General features: G+C 38.9%; 1 protein-coding gene and 1 pseudogene across 1 annotated transcript in view; both read right to left on the reverse strand.

Annotated features, from left to right (window-relative positions):
• The window catches only part of LATS2 (large tumor suppressor kinase 2), an 82,401-nt gene extending 62,956 nt beyond the window's left edge, over positions 1-19,445 (reverse strand). Inside the window, exon 1 of the mRNA XM_036745245.1 lies at positions 19,156-19,445. The gene's annotated coding sequence lies outside the window, so the exon portion shown is untranslated. The remainder of the gene's footprint in view (positions 1-19,155) is intronic.
• Positions 19,446-19,748: 303 nt separating this feature from the next.
• The window catches only part of LOC118836864, a 61,947-nt pseudogene continuing 61,205 nt past the window's right edge, over positions 19,749-20,490 (reverse strand).

The following is a 20,490-nucleotide window of genomic DNA, read 5'->3' on the forward strand; positions in this document are numbered from 1 at the left end:
TGCTGGCTTATTCTAAATATATCTGTCAAAGACAGAAAAAGTAACATTGTGATGCTTAATATTTCAATTGTATTTCACAGTGTGAAACTGTGATTTTATCGGTGTGAGTACTCCCTAGGAGATGGCAAGAGTTACTGCTGTCAAAAGTTTCATCACCCTGAGACTAAATCAGTTATAAACTTCTCCAAATTAGGCCAGGCCTCAGATACCAGATGTATATTTATATAAGGTACCCCAAAAATCTTAGTTTTAAGCTATTAATGCTCAAGCTTTCATAAGTCATGCTAAGACTTTCGGGACATTCTGTATAGTACATCAATTGTCCATTAGGTAGGACCTATCAAAACTTGCGATCCATTGATATTTTATTACAATTTCATTTAGAGTTTATTGGTTTGTTTGGCAGGGTTTGTTTATTTGTTTCTTCTTGCCAATAAATCCTGCTTATTATCTATCTACTCCACTTTCCCTTCTTTCCTGCCCTGGCTCTGCTAATCACCTCTCTCCACTATGCAAATATCAGTTCTTCATCATTCTAAGGCATGGCTCTGTTAATACTTTGACTCTCCTTAGAAAAACACCAATTGTAACCTTTTTCCAAAGTTTTTCAAATTTTAAGAGACTCATGGAATCTTAGACCATCAGAGTGGGAAAGGACCACAGAAATCATTTGATCTAACAAACTTAAAAAAAAAATATGAGGAAACTAAAGTCCAGAGAAGCTGCAATCTGCTCGTGGACATGCTGCTAAGAAATGAATGGTGGAGCTGGAATTGGAAATAGGTTACATTAATGTACAATTACACCCGAAAGAGAAGTGCTGAAACAACATCTGTCTTCACAGTATCTGTAGAAATGGGGACAAGTAACATTGGTTATATTTTTAACTGAGAAGAATGCAATGACTACCTAATTACTTTAACTTTGAAATAAAAGAAATGGTGGATCATGTCAGCAACAAGATGGTGGACTAGACATTTTCTCTGATCCCTACCACCTCTCAAACCTCTCCAAAAAAGAAGTTATACACCAAAAATGAAATAAAGGAAATAATACAGAACTAGATGTTAGTATGCATTTAAGAAAACAGGATCCTAACTCCCATTACTGTCCAGCTCACAAAATAATTTATTGAGGCAACCTGATATACTAGAAAGAATCCTGGACTTAAGACAAGGACCTAGGTTCATCTCTCTGAACTTCCACTTATTAGCTAAGTGACCTCAGCCCAGAACTTAACCTGAGCCTCAATTTTCTCATCTGTAAGATGGAGGCAACATCAGTCCTATATACTTCACAGGGTCTCTGTGAGGATCAAATGAAGACATATGTAAAGCATCTCATAATCTACACTAAATAAGTGTCAGCTGTTACTATTAAAAAATAATATTGGTTAACTGCAAGGCCGTTTTCTTTTATTTGTCTGTGTTTTTAATTTAAAGGGATTTTTTTTATTGGCGGTTGTTCCAATACGAACTTTTGCTTCTTTGAAAGCGTCCAGTAGTTGCATTTTATGACCCCTTTTTTCCTAAAGGCAGAGACCTAGACTAGTTTTTAGATTTCTATTTTCTTCAACTTAATAGAACTTGTTATTTATATGGTAAAACAGTAACCAAATTAAAAGAAATCTCTCTCTTGTAAAAGATGGGGGGGGGTTTTACAGTGAGTGGAAAGAATATTGCATCGCTCTGCCACTCACTTACCTGTGTGACCCGGGGCACATCATCCCAAGTTCCAGAGAAGTAGATCAAATGAAATGGTTGAAAAAGATGACCTCTAAGGTCCCTTTCAGACAACTAGGTGGTGCAGTGGATAGAGTGCAGGCCTGGAGTCAGGGAGACTCATTTTCCTGAGTTCAAATGTGGCTTCAGACACTTACTAGCTAGGTGACCCTGGAGTCCTTGCTTAATCAGCATAAAATAGTACTCATCATCATTTTCTGTGACTCAGTGGTCTAAGCATCTGGTTTTAAATGCCTAAAGTCTCTAAAATCATAGATTCAATTTTTAACAGAAAATTCCGAGAAAAGAGTCTCTCCAGAGTGAAATACATTCCAAAGAATTGATAAGTACAGATATTGAAGGATTAACTGGCTGTTGAACTGAATTAAATTCTTTTGAATATTATACAAACTTCTTTAGTTAGTTCTTATATCACCTACATTTCCCATGGTATCTCTATCTCTCCTCTACCCAGAAAGCTATCCTTCATAACAAAGAATTAAAAAATAAAATCGGCAAAACTAACAAAAATATTGAAAAGTGTGACAATTATTCTTCCACACATGGTCCCTTACCTCCTCAAAGGGGTATGGGAGGAGGAGAGGGTGTGTCTTCTCATCTTTGAGGCCCAGCTTGGGAATTTTATTTTCACAGCACTCAGCTTCAATTCCTTGTGCTGTTCTTTCTATTTGATATTGTAGCAATTATAGATAGTTTTCCTGCCTCTGCTCACTTTACTTTGCATCAATTCATGTCTTCCTAAGCTTGTCTATGGATGTATTCATCATTTCAGAGAGCTAGGCAGAGCTAAAGTGGGGGACCTCAAGTCTAAAAGACCCAAATTCAAATCCAGCTTCAGACACTTAATGTGTGTGACCCTGGGCAAGTCATGTAACCTCTGCTTCAGTTTCTTCATCTGCAAAATGGGGATGATAATAATAGCACCTACCTCCCAGGGTTGTTGTGAGGATCAAGTGAAATAATAATTGTAAAATTCTTAGCACAGTGCCTGGCACATGTAAGTATTATAGAAATCTTAGCTATCATTTCTTACACGACTGTAATATTCCATCCCATTCATGTATAAAAATTTGTTTCTGTCACATTAAGGTACCACAACTTGTTTAGTCATTTCTTAATTAATGAGCATCTAATTTGATTCCATATTTTTGCTATTGCACATATTTTAGTGTATATGGCACTTTTCCTTTTTATTACGAAGTTAAATTCTTTTAAAAAATCAATAAATCCACTATGACACTACTGACTATGACTCAATTAAATGACTATAAAGATGTAGTCTGACACAAAACTATTTCCTCCCAGTCGGCCTGTTCTTTTTTTTCTTTTTTTGTCATGCAGAAAGACTAATCACATTAAGATGTATAAAAAAAGAGACAGCTGTTCTGTATAGTGGAGACAGCCCTGTATCTGGGGCTGGGCAGACCTAAATTCAAATCCCACCTCACACACTTAGTGGCTATGTGAACCTGGGAAATCACTTAACCTCTATCTGCCTCAGTTTCCTCATCAGTAAAATAGGGATAATATAGTACCTACCTCCTAGAGTTAAAGCACTAATTAAATGCTAGCTAAGAAGGCATAAAATCCTATAGTTGAAAACACCTTTTAGCAGTTTGAGCAGAGAGAAAAAGAGAGAGAGAAGGGATAGTAGACCATGATCTTTCTTATTCTCTTAGAATTTTCTCCTCTAAGATAGCCTGGAAAATTGATTCTTTAACACTGAATCACTTCCCAAATGGATTTTGTCTGAATGTATTTAGTCAGATCCAGCTGCTCCTCATCTGCTTAAGTATGACTCCCTGACTTGGTACATGAGGTAATGAGGTAGCAGAGTCCAAATATGGTGATTCCATTGTTGTCACCAAAAAAAACAGATCACTATAAAAACATCAGTAAATCTGTCCCATTTCTCATCTGCTGGTTGTCCTCCAAAAATCTAGAGCCAGGACCTAAACTTTCTCATACTACAGCAGTTGCCTTAGACTCAAATAGAAACAGATTCCTAATAGCTGCCTATTGATTTAGAAAACCACAAATTAACATTATCCATGTTGTACTATATTTTTATTTATTTTGTTAAGCATTTCCCAATTACATTTTAATCTGGTTCAGCTGCCCTAGGGAATTTTTCTGCCCTGGGGTTTTTTCAGGCAGCATATACCTCTGTGTTACAGCATCAAATCTGGGCACTGCATCAGGCTTTCAGTGATTACAAACTGCTCCCTGCAACAAAGGGAGCACCTTTTTAGCACCAATGTCCTCTTAGCGTTGCTATTTTACTGTGAACTATGGCACATCTTGATCTCTGAAGAAGCACAATTACAAATTACTCAGGGGACAAGAGAAAGGAGCATAGTAAGTTTAAGTTGGATTCATATTACCAAGGATAGTTTGCTCCTAAGTGGTAGATTAAGATATTTTCAAGGATGTGTACGACAGGAAAAGGAACTGATCCAGCGATATATGAGAGACAATAGACACAAATGAGAGACAACAGATAGCCAAGCACTACCTAGTTAGGATAGTTAAGAGACAGTTAAAAGCACAAGAAGTAAGGGCTACTACACTTTGGATGGGTGCTTGCTCAATGGAGGATTTACAGGAAGATACAGACAAAAACCTCAGAATAAAAAAAGTGTAGAGGGGTTGCAATACACATCAATGGAGGGACTATCACTGATGAAATCACAGATCCACCAAAGTGTTAAATATAAAACCCTAGAACTTGGGTTTAAAAACTCAATGGCATGAAATAGAACCCAGTTTAGAAAACTTTGTAATTCCATGGAAAATAATGAGTATAGAGCCATTCTACATTATAATAAATTCTAACTGGATTAATGATCTAAATTTTAAAAAAAATCTAATTCAATTCAAAGAATATTCAACATAACAGGTGCCTATTATATGTGAGGCACTTTGGGGAGCTTATATTCTATTGGGGAAAAACTAGAGCTTATATTCCATGGAGCCTATATTCTATTGGTTTAAAAAAACTAGAAAAAAAAAGAAATAAGCAATTTGACTCAATTTACCATGGAGCCTCTCTTCTATAGGTGAAAAACGAGAAGAAAAGGAAATAAGCAATTTGACTCAATTTCCCAAAAAGAAGAATATTCTAATAAAAAAAGGTTGAGGTTATTGGAGACAAAATCAACGGGTTTGCTTATAAAAAGAAAAAGGGATTCAGCATAACAAAAGCAGAAATAGGCTCATTTGGATCCTGCTCAACTGGTGGACCTTAAGCCTATAACCCTTCTCAAACTTAGTATCCTTACCAATAAAATGAGGGCTTTAGACTAGATACCCTCTAGGGTCTCTTCAAGCTCTAAATCCATTATTTCCAAAATAATGAATAGATTTGGAAAAATATTCTGAGTAAACAGATCAGACATATCAGTCTATAAAGAAATTGCAAGAGGAATAAACACTCTCTAGGGGAGATGAACAGACGATTTTTGAAGTAGTAAACACGATTGCTAATAACCACATAAAAAGATATCAAACTGCCTAAAGATAAGAGAACTATAAGTCGAGAAAATCTTAGGATACCATCTTATACCCATTAAACTAGTAAAATAACAACAAAAAAGATAAAATTTCATGTTGGTAGGGCTGTGGAGAAATAGGTACTCTGACATGTTGATGGGGCTATAGAGTGATACAAACATTTTGAAGGTCAATATAGAAATCTATGTCATGAAATAATCATAACATTTAACTCTGTAATTCTAAGCACTTTATTCCAAAGTTACAAAGGAAAAGAAAAAAGGATCTACCTGTATGAAAATATTCAGGGCTACACTATTTATAGTCATAAAAGAAGAAAAAAATCTAGAGACTACCTATGTTCAATGACTAAAGAATCGCTGAATAAAATTAGGATGTATTATAGTACAGTACCATAAAGTACTAACTTTGAAGAATACAATGAAATAAGGAAAGACACAAAGCGATACACAGTAAATCAGCAAAAATCAGAATGGTATATATGTCAACTACAAGCATATTAAAAAAAGAAAAAGCCAAAGGGACAATGAACAAATAAACTTTTTGTTTTTCTGTTATCAGATTGTGAATCTGTTTGGTTCTGTTTTATTTGAAATGTACAGTATTATATGTTTAAGTTTCGCCCCTTATTTCTGCATACTTATTTGTTTTTATTGATGACTATTGAGTTTATGATTATTTAAGTATAAGAAATCAATTGACCAAGTTCAGGAGAGAGGAGCTATAGCTACGGGATAGGGGAAGTTAGAAAAAGCACTGAATTTGAGAGCAAAAGCTCTAGGTTCAAGCCCAGACAGTATTACATTCCTTGAATGAACCTGGAAAAATCATTTAACCTGTTAAGGGCCTCAATTTCTTCCCTCTGTAATACAAACAAAATGGACCAAATGACGTCCCAAGTCTCTAGAACCTATACACATAACAGTGCACTGCCAGGTCAGTGTGAGTCAACAGCATGGCAATCTTGGGCAGCATGAACAGCAACAGTATCCATGAGGAAGGTTAGAATCCTGACTCTGCCCAAATTTAACCAAACACAGAATCCACTGGAGGCACCACACTGTAAAAGGGACAATGATGAGCTGACCAGGATGATGGTGAGAATCCAAACGATGACATAAAAGGATCGTTTTAGTTTTGCTTTTTATTCTTGTTGTGTTTGGGTGGTGAGAGATCTCTATCTTAGAGAGGAGAGTAGGGGAGTTGGAGGGAGATGCATGTTAGTACTTTTCAAATATTTAAAGGAGGACTGGACCTGTGTTTGCCCAAGAGTGCAGAACTAAGAGAAATGGACAGAATTTACAGGAAGGCAGATTTAGGGCTTGAGGCAAGTAAAAGCTTTCTAACTGTCCCAAAGCGGAACATCCTACCTATGGGATTAGGTGGTAAATTCTCCATCATTTGAGGTTTTCAAGTAGAGGCTGGGTGACTTTTTGTTGAAGATAGTTAAAAAAAGTTCTATTCAGGTAAGGGACAAGGGATCTCTAAGGCCCTATCTACTGAGAATCTGTAAAATGAAAAGGCAGCTGTCTACTTTCACATTTCCCTCTGGTGGCCTGGAAGTTTAAAGACCTTTCCTAGGATTGAAAGATCAACATATAGGTGGGTGAATCTCTCAGTATATTCATTTAGCCACAATTTCACTCACTGGATTCACAGGCTTAGAGTTGCAAGATCCTTACAGATCAAGTCCAGCCTCTCATTTTACAAATGAATAAATTGAGGTCCGGAGAGGTTAAATGGTCCTTGAGCTGTAAGTGTAAGAGGTGAGATTTGAACATAGGTCTTCCTGACCCCAAGTCCAGTGCTCTGTTATTCTGTGCTGCCTCTCTTGAACTGAGTAAACTTCCGATATTTGTAATGGAAAACTATTCTGAGTCTTCTGGCTTACTTCTGGCTTACATTTCCTAAAAATATTTCAATGAAATCTGAAGCTGTTAAGAGTTGATGCAGTAGATAGAACACTGGCCCTGGAGTCAGGAGGACCTTCAAATTCAGCCTCAAACACCTGACACTGGCTGTGTGATCCTGGGCAAGTCATTTAATCTCTCTTTAATTTCACTTATAAAATGTCAAAAGTAATATCTACCTTGTAATCCTTCACATGGCAACTTGTAAGGAACAAATGAGATAAGATATGAAAACACTTTAAAAATTATTAAACACTATATATATAAACACTACGTAAAAATATAAGGTATCACTGTTAACTTTGTCTCTCTTCAAGTCCCAGCTAAAATCCCACCTTCTACAGGGAAGCCTTTCCCTATAACTAGCACCTTCTTTCTGTTGATTTTTTTCCTATTTATTCCATGTAGTATAGTCTATCTGTACTTATTTGTTTGCAGGTTGTCTCCACTAATAGATTGTGAGTTCCTCAGAAAGCAGGGGCTGTCTATTGCCTTTCTTTGTATCTACAGAACTTAACAATTTGCCTGGCACATAGTAGATATTTAGTAAATGCTTACTGACTGACTAATTGGCTGAGATAGAAATTGATCCAACTATTCTGGAAAGTAACTTGGAATTAATTAGGCAAAGAAAATGATTAAAATGCCCTTTCCCTTTAACCCAGAGATCCCATGGGTAAGGTAGGAGGTCAAACAAAGGAAAAAAAATCCCCTACACATCAAAATACTCATGGCCACATTTTCTGGTGTGTGTGGTAGCAAAGAACTGAAAACAAATAGATGTCCATCTATTAGAGAACAGCTAAACAAATTAGGGAACATGAAAGTAACAGACCATTACTAAACTGTAAGAAATTATTCCTATGAAAAATTCAGAAAAGCACAGAAAGACTTATATGAACTGATGCAAACTGAAGTAAGCAGAGCCAGAAAAACATATACAATGGCTTCAACAATCAATCAATATTTGTTAAGTGCCTACCATAAGCCAGACACTTTTAAGCCCTGGGATGGTTGTTGTCCTTCATTCTTGAAGAGGACCAAAATGACATCACTATGTTAGAGTCAAGTTACGTGTCTGTTGGCTGTGGCTGATCAGACCAATATGAGCTAGGAATACTCTATTTACAGACTGGGCACAAATAGTCCATGTGAACATTTGGGGTGGACTCTCTAAATTTGCACATCTTGAATTCTTTTGAGCTATTTCAATTCTGCTTTGCTCATAGAGCGCAGCACCTTCTCTGATGAGGGCATGCAATGCGGGGCGGTCCTGTGCCAGTGTCTCCCATGTCACACAATCAATTCCAAAGGTCTCATGAGAAACCTCGAGAGTGTCCTTGTATCACTTCTTCTCACCACCATGTGAGCACTTGCCCCGTGTGAGTTCTCCATAATATAGTCTTTTTGGCAAACATATATTTGGCCTTCTAACAACATGGCCAGTCCACTGGAGTTGTACTCTCTGCAGTAGAGTTTGAATGCCTGGCACTTCAGTTCAAGAAAAGACCTTAGTGTCTGGTGATCCTGCCAAGTGATTTTCGGAATCTTCCTAAGACAATTCACATGGAAGGGATTCAGTTCCCTGGCATGGCACTGGTACACTATCCAGGTTTCACAGGCATACAATGAGGTCAGCACAATGTCTGTAGACCTTCAGTTTGGTAGTCAGTCTAATACCTCTTCTCTCCTATACTTTTCTTCAGAGCCTCCTAAACACTGAGCTAGTTCTGGCAATGCGTGTGTCAACCTCATTATCAACGTGTGCATCACTAGAAAGTATACTGCCAAGGTAAGTGAATTTATCCACAGCATTCAAAATTCCATTTTCTATAACTGATGGTTCCATGTATGGATGGTGTGGTGCTGGCTGATAGAGCACCTCTGTTTTCTTGGTGTTAATTGTTAAGCCAAAATTAAAGAAGCAGAGAATCAATCAATACTTCACTGCATCTCAGCTTCAGAGGCTGCATTGAGGGCACAGTCATCTGCAAACAGAAAATCATGCACCAACACTTGTTTTACTTTGGTCTTGGCTTGTAGCCTTTTCAAGTTGAAGAAGTGATCATCAGTACAGTAGCTGAGTTTGATGCCATGTTCATCCTCCCTGAAGGAGTTTGAAAACATCATGCTAAAAAGCATGGGAGAAAGCACACAGCCGTGTTTCACTCCATCGGTGACTGGGATACAAGAAGAGACAACAGACCTGACTTTGAGGAGCTTACAACCTAATCAAGGATATACAAATACCAAAAGTGAGTGTTACAAAATTATAAAGAATAAGCCTTGTCCCAAAGAAGGATGTGAGAAAATGTTGTTGCTGGGTTATTTTTCAGTCGTGTCTGACTCTTTATGACCCCATTTGGGGTTTTCTTGGCAAAAATACTGGAGTGGTTTGCCACTTCCTTCTTCAGCTCATTTTTACAGTTGAGGAAACTGAGGCAAACAGGGGCAAGTGACTTGCCCAGGATCACAGAGCTAGTAAGTATCTGAGGATAGCTTTGAACTCAAAGAGAGGAGGCCTCCCGACTCCAGGCCTGGCACTCTATCCACTGTGCCACCTAGCTGCCCTATGAGAAGATAACCCCATCCTATTTCTTTGCAGTGGCGAGAGGTCCATAAGTTGTGGTACATTGCTCATATTTTCAGCCTTTTTCAATGTATTATTTTTTGTTATTTTTTCCTCTCTTTTTCCATTTTTTTTCTTTAAAAGTATTATTTGTTACATGAAAAGGCTTTCTGGTAGAGGGCACAGAGAGACAACTTGGGGAAATTTTGGTGATGTAAAAAAAAAAGATACCCATAAAAATGTAGTTAAAATAAAAGTGATATAGATATAAAAATATGTAAAAAAATTAAATTAAAAAGCCAAGATAATGAAGTTTTTGACAATTAAGTTTTTTTTAATGTAAGGTAGCAGCCTCCAGGTGGAGGTAAGCTTCTTGAGGGTAGAAGTGGTTTCATTTTTTTTTTTGTATTTACATCTCCTTTGCTTAGAACATACTAGGCAATTAATGCTTGTTGATTGATTGATTAGGTATTTAGTTAAGTTAAAAAGAAATAATCCAATCAAGTCTAGGGTTAAGACCAGGGTTAAATTAATCCATGACTCATAATGATAAATTAAACTAGTGAAAATGGTTCCAAATTATATTTATATAAATGATTCTTTAAAGCTTGCTACAGATTATCCTCTTTAAATTCAGTGATTGAATACTTTTTAAATGTGGCCTTTTACCTTTTTTGCTTGCTTTAAACATAGAAACAAAAAATTGAGGAAGAAAAATATCCTTTGAGAAACAGAGATAAAAGTCTGGCAAAACTTGACTCTGGCACAGCCTTTACTGTTCAAACTACAGGGGTATAACAAAGGTGCCTGGTAGCAACATATCCAAATTATGGGGTTCATCCTTTTTTTTAGGGACAATGTACTTCCACTAAACTTGAAGCTATAAACTTAAATACAATGAGGCCCATAACATCACATAGTAATCAAAAAACAAGTCTCATGCAGAATTATAGGCAAAAGCAAGACATCCAGTCATCATTCACATTCAGGTACTTACTTTTGTTAGTACAGTTGTTTCTTTAGAAAGAATTATGAAAATCAGAAAAGAAACAATGGGTAGCACAGCAGTGATAACATGATAAAATATTCTACTCCAAAACCTATGGCTAAACCATGAAGACACAAGTCTCAATTAAATGTACAAGTCTTAATGCCCGTATTCACCAATCAACACATGGAAATCCTATAAAGCCAGATTATTTCACAATAAAATATCCCCAAAAGATAGCTTAGTTTTGTAGCAAAATCTTTGAGTGTAACACAAAAATTCCATTTATGAAAATTAACCAGTGCAGGTAGGAGTCAGACAACCTTCATGTGTTGATGTCTATATTTATACATGGGCTAAGTGCTGAGCGAATTTGCCCTAAACAGATTTCAAAACAGACTTCTTGGCTCTCTATTAAAACCTTTCTCCAACTTGGAGGGTGGAGGAATGAGGTGCCACACACTGTTTTAGTTTGCCTACCTCCTTTCATGATAATCTTATAGGAAATGTACGTAATATGAACTAAAAAACACCACAGGTATTTTTCTTTAAAAAAAAAAAACAACCCTGAATATGTTTAAAAACAGCTAAGTGAAAAACAACTGTTTTTTAAAATAGTAAGCTGCATTCATGCCTGCCTGCCTACTTGGAAAGGACACAAATTTCTTTGGTTTCATAAAGAATAGAGAATATTTTCTCAGATACAAACTTTGTGTGCTAAAACTTTTGGCTTGGAGACAACTTATTTAATGTCCACACTACAAACTCTTGAAAGGATTTACAATAGGAATGCAATAAGTCAGACTAAGGTTAGTGACTAAAAACAAGACATTCTGACACTCTTTATCATCTTCATAAATGAGGTTAAGGGTGAGAAATTTTTTCCAAAAGCATTTTTTAAAACCTTACCCTTTCCAAAGCATCTGGGATATGTACTTTTTTTTTTTAAGTAGGTACTGGGCTATCAAAGAAAGAACATAATCAAAACCACTGGCCATTTAACTGGAATACTACTAAATTTTTACATTTCTCTGGATGCCATCACCAATCAGTTTAAGACATACTTAATGGGCAACTGCAAGACACCACAGGTTATTAAGTATGAAACTGCTCACTAGAAATGAAAATCAGTTTCCACTTTTGAGCCCAGACATAAATGGCAAACTCTCTCTACTCAAGAACATACATTTTTGTTCTTGGTCTCAAGAACTTAATGCATCTTCAGTATTTTAATTAATTTACTCTCTAAGTTGAGTTTATCAAAACTGACTCCCAATCTTTGATCTAATGGGTCAGATTTTTAAAAAAAATTTCCTTAAATATACAGCAACCAAAATGCCCAATGCACCAAATAAAGAAGCGTGTATTAAATATCTACTTACTATGACACTGTGCAAGGCAATTGGGGAAATAAATACAAAGAATGAAACAGTCCCCACTCTCAAAGTGCTTAAAAAATAAATTCAAAACTATTTATCAAGCCCCTATGTGGCATGGCATTTACACTAGCCGTTAAGTTATTTGATATAACTCAAGTAAGAAATGGGTCAAAGAAGCTCACAATCTAAATGGAAAACCAAAACAGAGAATTTCAACCTCTATTAAAAACCTCTTCTGATGACAGACTGTAGCATGGCAGAGACCCTGAGGTCCATCTAAGAGGCTAATAAACCAATAAACAGAGACTTTTATTAGGTTCCACAAAGATGGGGAAAGGCTACAACTGCCATCCCTTCGAGGTACTGTTCTCCAACAATCTAAGCACGAGAGATGCTCTACACCAAAAAAGTTGGCTACCAAGTAATGACTTTTTTTCCAACTATGGCAACTCATGAAACCAACCCCAAGGAATAGAGGAGTTGTGCTCTGAGAAATTGGATGGAGTACCTACACTGATCAAGACAGGTATTTTCAAATACTGAAACAGCTATATATGTATATCATATTTAAGACAGGTATTTTCAAATATTGAAACAGCTATACATGTATATCACATTTTTACCCAAATATCCATAATGACATGTAAAGACAATAGAACCTTATTATAATTCTGTCCTTGGGATCTGAGTTATGGGATCATGGTATAGATGGAATACCCATAGCATATAGATGTTTTAAATATGTATGTGTCTGTGTGTATCGTAATTAGGTTCTTTAGGTATTTCTGGTGTAAAAGCACTTGAAAACCTAAGCATGGACCATCCAATTAATCTACTTAACTTGACTATATCTGTTTGTTACAAGGGAAGTTTATGAGGGTCAGGTATATGACAGAAAGGGCAGTCATTGGGAAATGGAGTGATGTTTAAAAAAGAATCAAAAGTATTTAAAACAATGACAGATTTTTTCTAATATTTAATAGTATATAGGTCATATTCAGGTTATTTAAGATGGGCTTCTTGGAGAGAGTATGCTTTTAAGAGGGTTTGAAAAGCCATAAGCTTGGTGGAATGAGTGTGCAGGCTGTTTCAAGGATACGAAACTTCCTGAGAAAGACTAAGATGTAGGAAAGAAAGGTGGACAGGCAGGGATGATGAGGTAATTTCTCTCACTAAAAAAGAGGGACCTGTCAAGAAGTAAAGTCCATAAGGCAGAATGCAGTCATTCAGTGGAGGACCTTGGGATAATCAGTCTAGAGTAAAGCCTTTTAAAACAAAAAGATTCCTCTCCATCCTACATCCTGCAAACTGAACAAGAAGCCAAAAATAATTGCAGCAAAGGATGGAGAGGTCAGTGGAAAGACAGGAAAACTAATATACTGTTAGCAAACTGTTGTTCAATTGGTTAGCAAAGGTTCTAGCTATCAATTTGGAATCATATGGGAAAAGTGCTTCAATTTCCCATTACCCCCCACCCAGGAGAAACCCCCAAACCCAAAGAGAAACAAAGGGTCAAAGTAAACCTAAATACTCTTAGCAGCACTCTTTGTGGTAGCAAAGCTCTGGAAACAAAATGGGTATCCATCAACTGGGGAATGGCTGTATATGAATGTAAAGGACTATAAAATCTTGTGGAATGAGAAATGATGAATACAAGGAATTCAAAAAAACATGGAAGAAAATATGTATGAACTGATACAGAGTAATGTTAAGAGCTGAGAATCAGAACATATCTCCAACAACACAGAAAAAAGATCATTAAAACAAAACCAAGCTCTGAGTAACTGAAACACCAATGATAATCAGGAGAAGACAAATAATGAGAAGTCTTCCTCACAGTATAAAGGCATGGGGATTACTAGGATAAAATGCCATATACATTTTAGAGGTTCTTGCTAAGGTTCAATATGAAGGGGTCAAGAGAAGCAGTATCTTTAGAAAGTAACATAATATAAAAATTACATTCATTAATAAGCCTTAAAAATTTTTTTTAAAGATTTAGGAGGAGGCAAAGAGTCAATATTCAAACAGAGGTGTGGTTCCATTATTTTGCCATTTAACTTTTGACATTTCATTTCATCAGAGTGCCTACCATTTATCCACTGATTCTGATCTCCAAATTTGTTTACTATTAGGGCCATTATTTGACAGTTCCCTTACATTCCTATCTAGTTTTTGAATATCAGTTAAGTGATTTGCATACCTGAAGATTTTTATTGTAAGAGAGCCATAAAAATCATTGCAACTGCTAAACACACATGCAAAATAATGTTTTATGTCTTCCCATAAATAATAGTTTTGATATGCTATATTATATGTACCAATTACAGGCAAATATAGGATAATAAATCAGTTCTAAAAAGCAATTGCCACAAGTAAGTTCACCTGTGCTGGTTAGTTTGGAGTACTACCAGTGGGGAGCACATACTAAATTTTTATACTTCAAACTTTCAATGTTTTTTGAGTTCACTGGTATGGATATTCCTTCCTATGCAGGCAGTTAGATGGAGGAAAATAGAACTTGGTTAAGATTTTAAAATGGGTTTTGGCCTCAGGAAGCCTTGAGTTCAAATTTGTCCCCAGTTGATTACTAGCTGTGTGCCATTGGGCAAGTCATTTAGTTTTAGTTTCCTCAACGGTAAAAAGGAGGATAAAGATAGCACTTATCTCCCTAGGCTGTTATAAGGATCAAATGAGATACTATTTGTAAAGCAATTAATTAGCACCATACCTGACATGTAGTAGGTGATTAATAAATGTTTCCTCCCTTCCACTGATGTAGATTACTAGTGTTCCCTGCCTTAGGAGCAATCTTCAAGAGAGGAAAGCCCCAAAGAAAAAGTAAAAACATCATCTCATCTTGAGCCTCTTCATATTTCCAAGGGCTAGCCTACAGGGGGCAATTTGTTGCTCAGTTCCTACTGGAACCCTTGTGTAGGAACTGCCAGTTTGTAGTCCATTAGCATAGTCTTAAAGAGAAAAGCAGTACGGCACAGTGGTAGAAAGGGCAGCTAGGTGGCTCAGGGAATAGAGAGCCTGGCCTAGAGTCAGGAATACAGGTCAAATCTGGTTCAGACATTTACTAGGTCAGTTATTTACTAGCTGTGTGACCCAGGGTGAGTCACTTAAACCTGTTTGCCTCAGTTTCCTCATCTGTAAAATGAGCTGGAGAAGGAAATGACAAACTACTCCAGTATCTTTGTCAAGAAAACCCCAAATGGGGTCACAAAGAATCAGACATGACTAAACAACAGAATGGTACAAGCACTGGCTTTGGAATTGGGAAAAACCTGGGTTAAAACCTAGGTTCTGCTTCTCACAGAAAGAGACCAGACCATAGATCTAGGGCTGGAAGGGAACTCAAACGTCATTTAGGCTTACATCATCATTTAACATATGAAGAAACAGAAAACCAGAGAGGTTAAGTGATTTACCCAAGGTCAAACAAATATTATATGGGAGGGAATTTTTGGAATTAGAGGAGCTAAAATCAAACCCTGACTTTGACACTACCTGTATGACCTTAGGCAAGTGACTTAATCTTCCTGGGCATGAGTTCTCTCGCCTGTAAAAGGGCTTAAACTGACTTAGGAAAGAACTTAGAACTCACTTCCATGATAGAGAAAGGCTGTAAAATAACCCTGAAATGGAGGAGAATATTAAAAAACAAATTTATAACCTTCATTTTAAAATCTTAACCAAGTTTTATTTTCAATATTTGCTGCTATTTCTTTTGCTTGTGTCCTTGTTTTAACACACATACACACACACGTAAGTTAAATAATAACTGTCTTGTAAAGTATTTTATATGCCTAGCAAAAGATCAGTTTAGTTCACCCAGGTAGATAGATCACTGAGGGAGATGGGGACTAAAAAATAACTTAATCTCTCTGTAAAAGCAATACTACAGGCAGACAAAGTGGAGATACTTCTCTTTGACAATTTTCAAGAAACTAACAACTGGAAAAAAAAAGTTGAAGGAGTATTACTGTAAATTTTTATAGTTAAATAATGGTAAAACAACTTTTAAAATTGGCTTACATGATGAGATTAGTCTGATTTGTGATATTGGAGGGAGAACAGGCCTGGAAGGTAGGAAGGCAAAAGTTCAAGCCAGTCTCTGGCTCTTACAGGCTGTGTCACCCTGGGCATCATTTAACTTTCTCAGTGCCTTGGGAAACTCTGTAGAACTACAAAGTTTCAGAGAAGATGCAGACCTGTCCTGGTAAAGGGAATTTCCTCATGTGAGAGTTTCCTGTATCGATGGAATATCAGGTCCAGTCTTTATCTCTTGTTTTTTTAAAGACAATCTCCCTGGTACACCCTACAGAAAAGCTCCCTAAACCACTTCTCAACTTACTATGTGTTATGCTGTGAACCTATCAACATTTCTGAGATTTCAGATTTGTGGGATGACATAAGGAACTAAACAGTGCTTTAAATAAGACTGCTTTAACTAATAAGACATTTTACTTTATAAGCTTTGACCTCCTAATGCTCCATAAACACTTGGTAAAAAAAAAGAGAAAGAAATACGTACTGCTTTAGTATCTCCTAAAAACTACTGCAAACTACATGAGGTGGTTTAGACTATGTGGTCTCTAAGGTCCCTACTAGCTCTAAGTTTCCAAGATCCTACTAATTAACCTGAATATTTCCACATCAGTTATTATCTAAGACACAATTTCAAAATTACCTGAGTTTCTGACTCCTTCAGATTAAATGCTCAGAGAATTCATTTCAAAGGAATACACATATATTCATTAAGCAGAATTCTCTATGTAACTGGAGCTAATTAGACCAAATTTTATGAGGTCAACTCAAACTGTCATGTAAATTTAAAAGGCCCTTTTCTGAACAGTTCATTTCTGCTGAATTTGGAAGTCCTAATTTAGTGATACATTTGAATTACAATAGGCATTGTGAAACAAACTAAAAAGGTCGGAAGTAGCTCATTTCTCCTAGCACTCCAAGAATGAATGGTTCTCAAGCAGATGTTAGGGAATCCAACCTGCAACAGATATTTATCCTAAAATAAAGGCCAAAATCTTCTAGGTACAACGTTTCTGATAGTAAACAGCTATCTACTTTCATCTTTATTTACTTCATATTACCCATCAATTTAAAAAATTTTACAATTTGCAGATTATTTGAGATCCAAACAGAATTTAGGAATTGAATTCCTGCTTCATTCTGGCTGCCTTAAAAGTATTCACAAAGATTGCTTTAAAAATAAACAAATTCATAAAAAAATTATTTCTGAAAAGATTTTATTTGAATTTCTACTTATCATATGTATTACTAACATTCTCTATTAATATTATCTTCTCTAGCTTAGTGCTGTTCACAAAGTTCAGGCCACTACATATGTTACAAATGGACACTTTAGTTTGTCCTAAATGTGTTACCCCCCCCCCCATAATGTAACAGTTGTTGTCCTTATCAAATACCTATTTTATTTACACAATGTAACCCCTAAAGATACACCTAGATGTTTCCTTACAAAATACCCTGTACACAGAGCTTTTAATAGCATTAGTTTTCACTTCACCGCAGGGAATATATAGGTGATATTTAGCAGCTCAAGGTCACATGGTGAGTCGGGACTATTTCCTCCTAGGAGGTTACTCTAACCACCACACCATGCTGTCTCCATACCAACAAGACATACAGATGTAGTTTTATTCTGACTCATTACTACTCCAGTACGTAGAAAACTTGAGAAGAATCAAACACTAAAGGCTTCCCTGCCAAGTTCTCCAAACTTCTGATAATCCGGTCCCATAGGCTGCATTTTCCAAAAGGGAAGTTGCAATTCCTTGTTTCCCAAGACAGATAATGTAATATGCAAACAAACAAACAAAAAAACACAACGAGCACCTTCCTCTGTGGTCTGGGGAAATGAAAGCTTCGGGTTAGTGCGAGCTCGTGGCATTAGGAAGTGAAGAAAGTCAAGTCCCAGAAAAGTGAGCTAAACTAGGACACAGGGAAACATGTTATGCAACTGCCACCAGAATTACCGCGGCGAAAGTGTTCCCGAAACTTAAAGAGTTTGGTGAACACAGTGAGACAAACTTATAAAGGAGAAAGGAAGAGAGGGAGAGAAACTTGCAGAGGAAAAAGCCTGGGAGAGAGCCTGGATTTAGCCCCAAGGGTATACAGGCCTGCGTGGGACATCCCGGCCAGTGACGTGCAACAGCACCCGAGACCGGCCAGGCCCAGCTGAGCCAAGCAGAACCGAGTTGTCAAGAGCCTCTGGGGCCACCAGCGCTCCAGCAGAATCAAAGTGTCTAGACTCAAGGGGCATTTTGATGGAAAAGCCCAGTTCAACATCCCCGGGTCCTCTCGCTCCCTCCGCCTCTCAGGAATGAGAGAGAGTGGCATCTCCCCACCCCCGCCCAGGGAGGACACCGTCTCTGGACTCCTCCAGCGGCCAGCTGAGTAGAAAAGGGTGATCCTTCCCCTTCTTCACACAGCATAGAAAAGCCATTCCCGGAGACCCACAACAAAGAGGCGCGCCCGCTGCTTCACCCGGCCGAAGCTCCTCCAGCGCCGGGACAAAGTCCCCCGGCCCGTGCCCTGCCAACTTGTCCCAAACTTAGTTTGCGGCTGAAGCTGAGGCGGCGGGGACAGCGAAGACGGAATTCTGGGCTTCCTTAGACATCTCTCCACAGGGCGAATTCACTCTCCTTCAGGATGCCCTGGGACCGTCCTCGCTTCGACCCGACCCCGCCTCGGGTGGAAGCGATCTCCCTAGAGTGGGAAGCAGCTGGGGCGGACCAGGACAGAACTTCCCTTCGGTCCCTCAATCCTCCGCCCCAGAGTGGCGGCCGCCCCTGCCCTTGGCCAGAACCAGCCCCACGCGGCGGATCGTCGCCGACGGACCGTCCGGAACCTCCCGGGGCGGAGGTGGGGGACTGGAAGGAGGAGAGGGAGTACCCCGAGCTCGGCCGCCCCGGGACAAACTTTCCATAACTGCCACCCCCCTACACGCACACGCGCGCGCACACACACACACGCACACACAAACACCCCGCACCCAGCACCTACTCACCTCCAGAGACGGGTGGGGTCTAGGGACAGCGGGGGCCGCTGACCAGCGGCTCCTCGGGGGCCTCTCGCGCGGAGCAGCAGTGCACGGGCGGCTCGGGCCGCTGCTGGCCCCGCAGGGAGGTGGGTGCCCCGGGCGGAGGCGGCAGCAGTGTAGGAATCGCGGTCGGCGGCGGCGGGGGCTGCTGCTGCTGCGGCTGCTGCTGCTCCATCTTCCCCGGGCGCTCACGCCGCTGTTCCAACGCGCAGACCCAAGTGGGACATTCGCTACATTGTTGGCATTCCACGGGCGTCACGTGACCCCGCCTCCCGCGTCATTCTCCGCCCGCATACCAGCCCGGGCGGGGCGCCTGCAGCCGCTGGAGCCGCCGCTGTTGGTCCGGTAGCCGCTCCTAACTCTAGCCTGCACCCTCCCAGTACCCAGTCACCCAGCGGGGTCTCCGTGTCTGGCCCCAGCCAGTGACTCTAATTCTACAGCGTTTGTCGTTGTTGTTATTTCTGCACTTCTGCCACCCGACCCCCAACTTCAGCCCCCGCTCAACAGCACTCCCTGTTAAAAGTTTGTAACCCCACAGGCCCGTGCAGCCGCTGGCTTCTCTAAGGATCTCCCTGGGCTTGCCGAGGCGTAGACCCGCTGGCCCGGAGGGGAAAGCGAGTCACTAAGCCGCTGGGAGTCATCAGAAACGTGGCGCAAGAAAGGAGACCCCCTCCTAATTCCTTAAAGGACCCATTGGACCGTGCAAAGAGCGAAGGATCCAGTCCCACTTGATCTCGTATATTTTCTTTAAATAACTGCAGTACAGTGCATAAAACAGTATGCTTTCTGCTGGCAGTATTGAGTTTGACTTTTTTTTGTACTTTGTACAGTGCTGCGTTAGCACTTTGGGGCTATGTACTTTGTAGCAAACGAAAATGAAGCGATTGTGCAGAGAAGCTGGGTGGGGAGAGACTACTGGAAGTCCGATCCAGAATCTATTCCTGGATCTTCCATTATGTCCAGTTGAACAAATTATTTAGACTCTCCTATAATGTCCTACTTCAAAACAAAAAATATAATATTATGGAGGCTCTTTACGAGTTTGGTCACTGGGTGATGAATTTTTTGACCATTGTAAACTTTCAAAGTTTACTAAGTTACAAACCTACTACCTCATCCCATAAAGGGGGACTTAATGTCTATATTGAGAACTAGTAGAAAGTTTTTTATTTATTTTTTTATTTTTAGTTTACAGCACTCAGTTTCACAAGTTTTTTGAGTTCCAACTTTTCTCCCTCTCGGTCTTCTTCCCCCTTCCCCCCAAGACGGCATGTAATCGGATATGGGTTCTACAGGGTGTCC

This window comes from Trichosurus vulpecula, chromosome 2, assembly GCF_011100635.1.
Source record: "Trichosurus vulpecula isolate mTriVul1 chromosome 2, mTriVul1.pri, whole genome shotgun sequence".
Taxonomy (NCBI): domain Eukaryota; kingdom Metazoa; phylum Chordata; class Mammalia; order Diprotodontia; family Phalangeridae; genus Trichosurus; species Trichosurus vulpecula.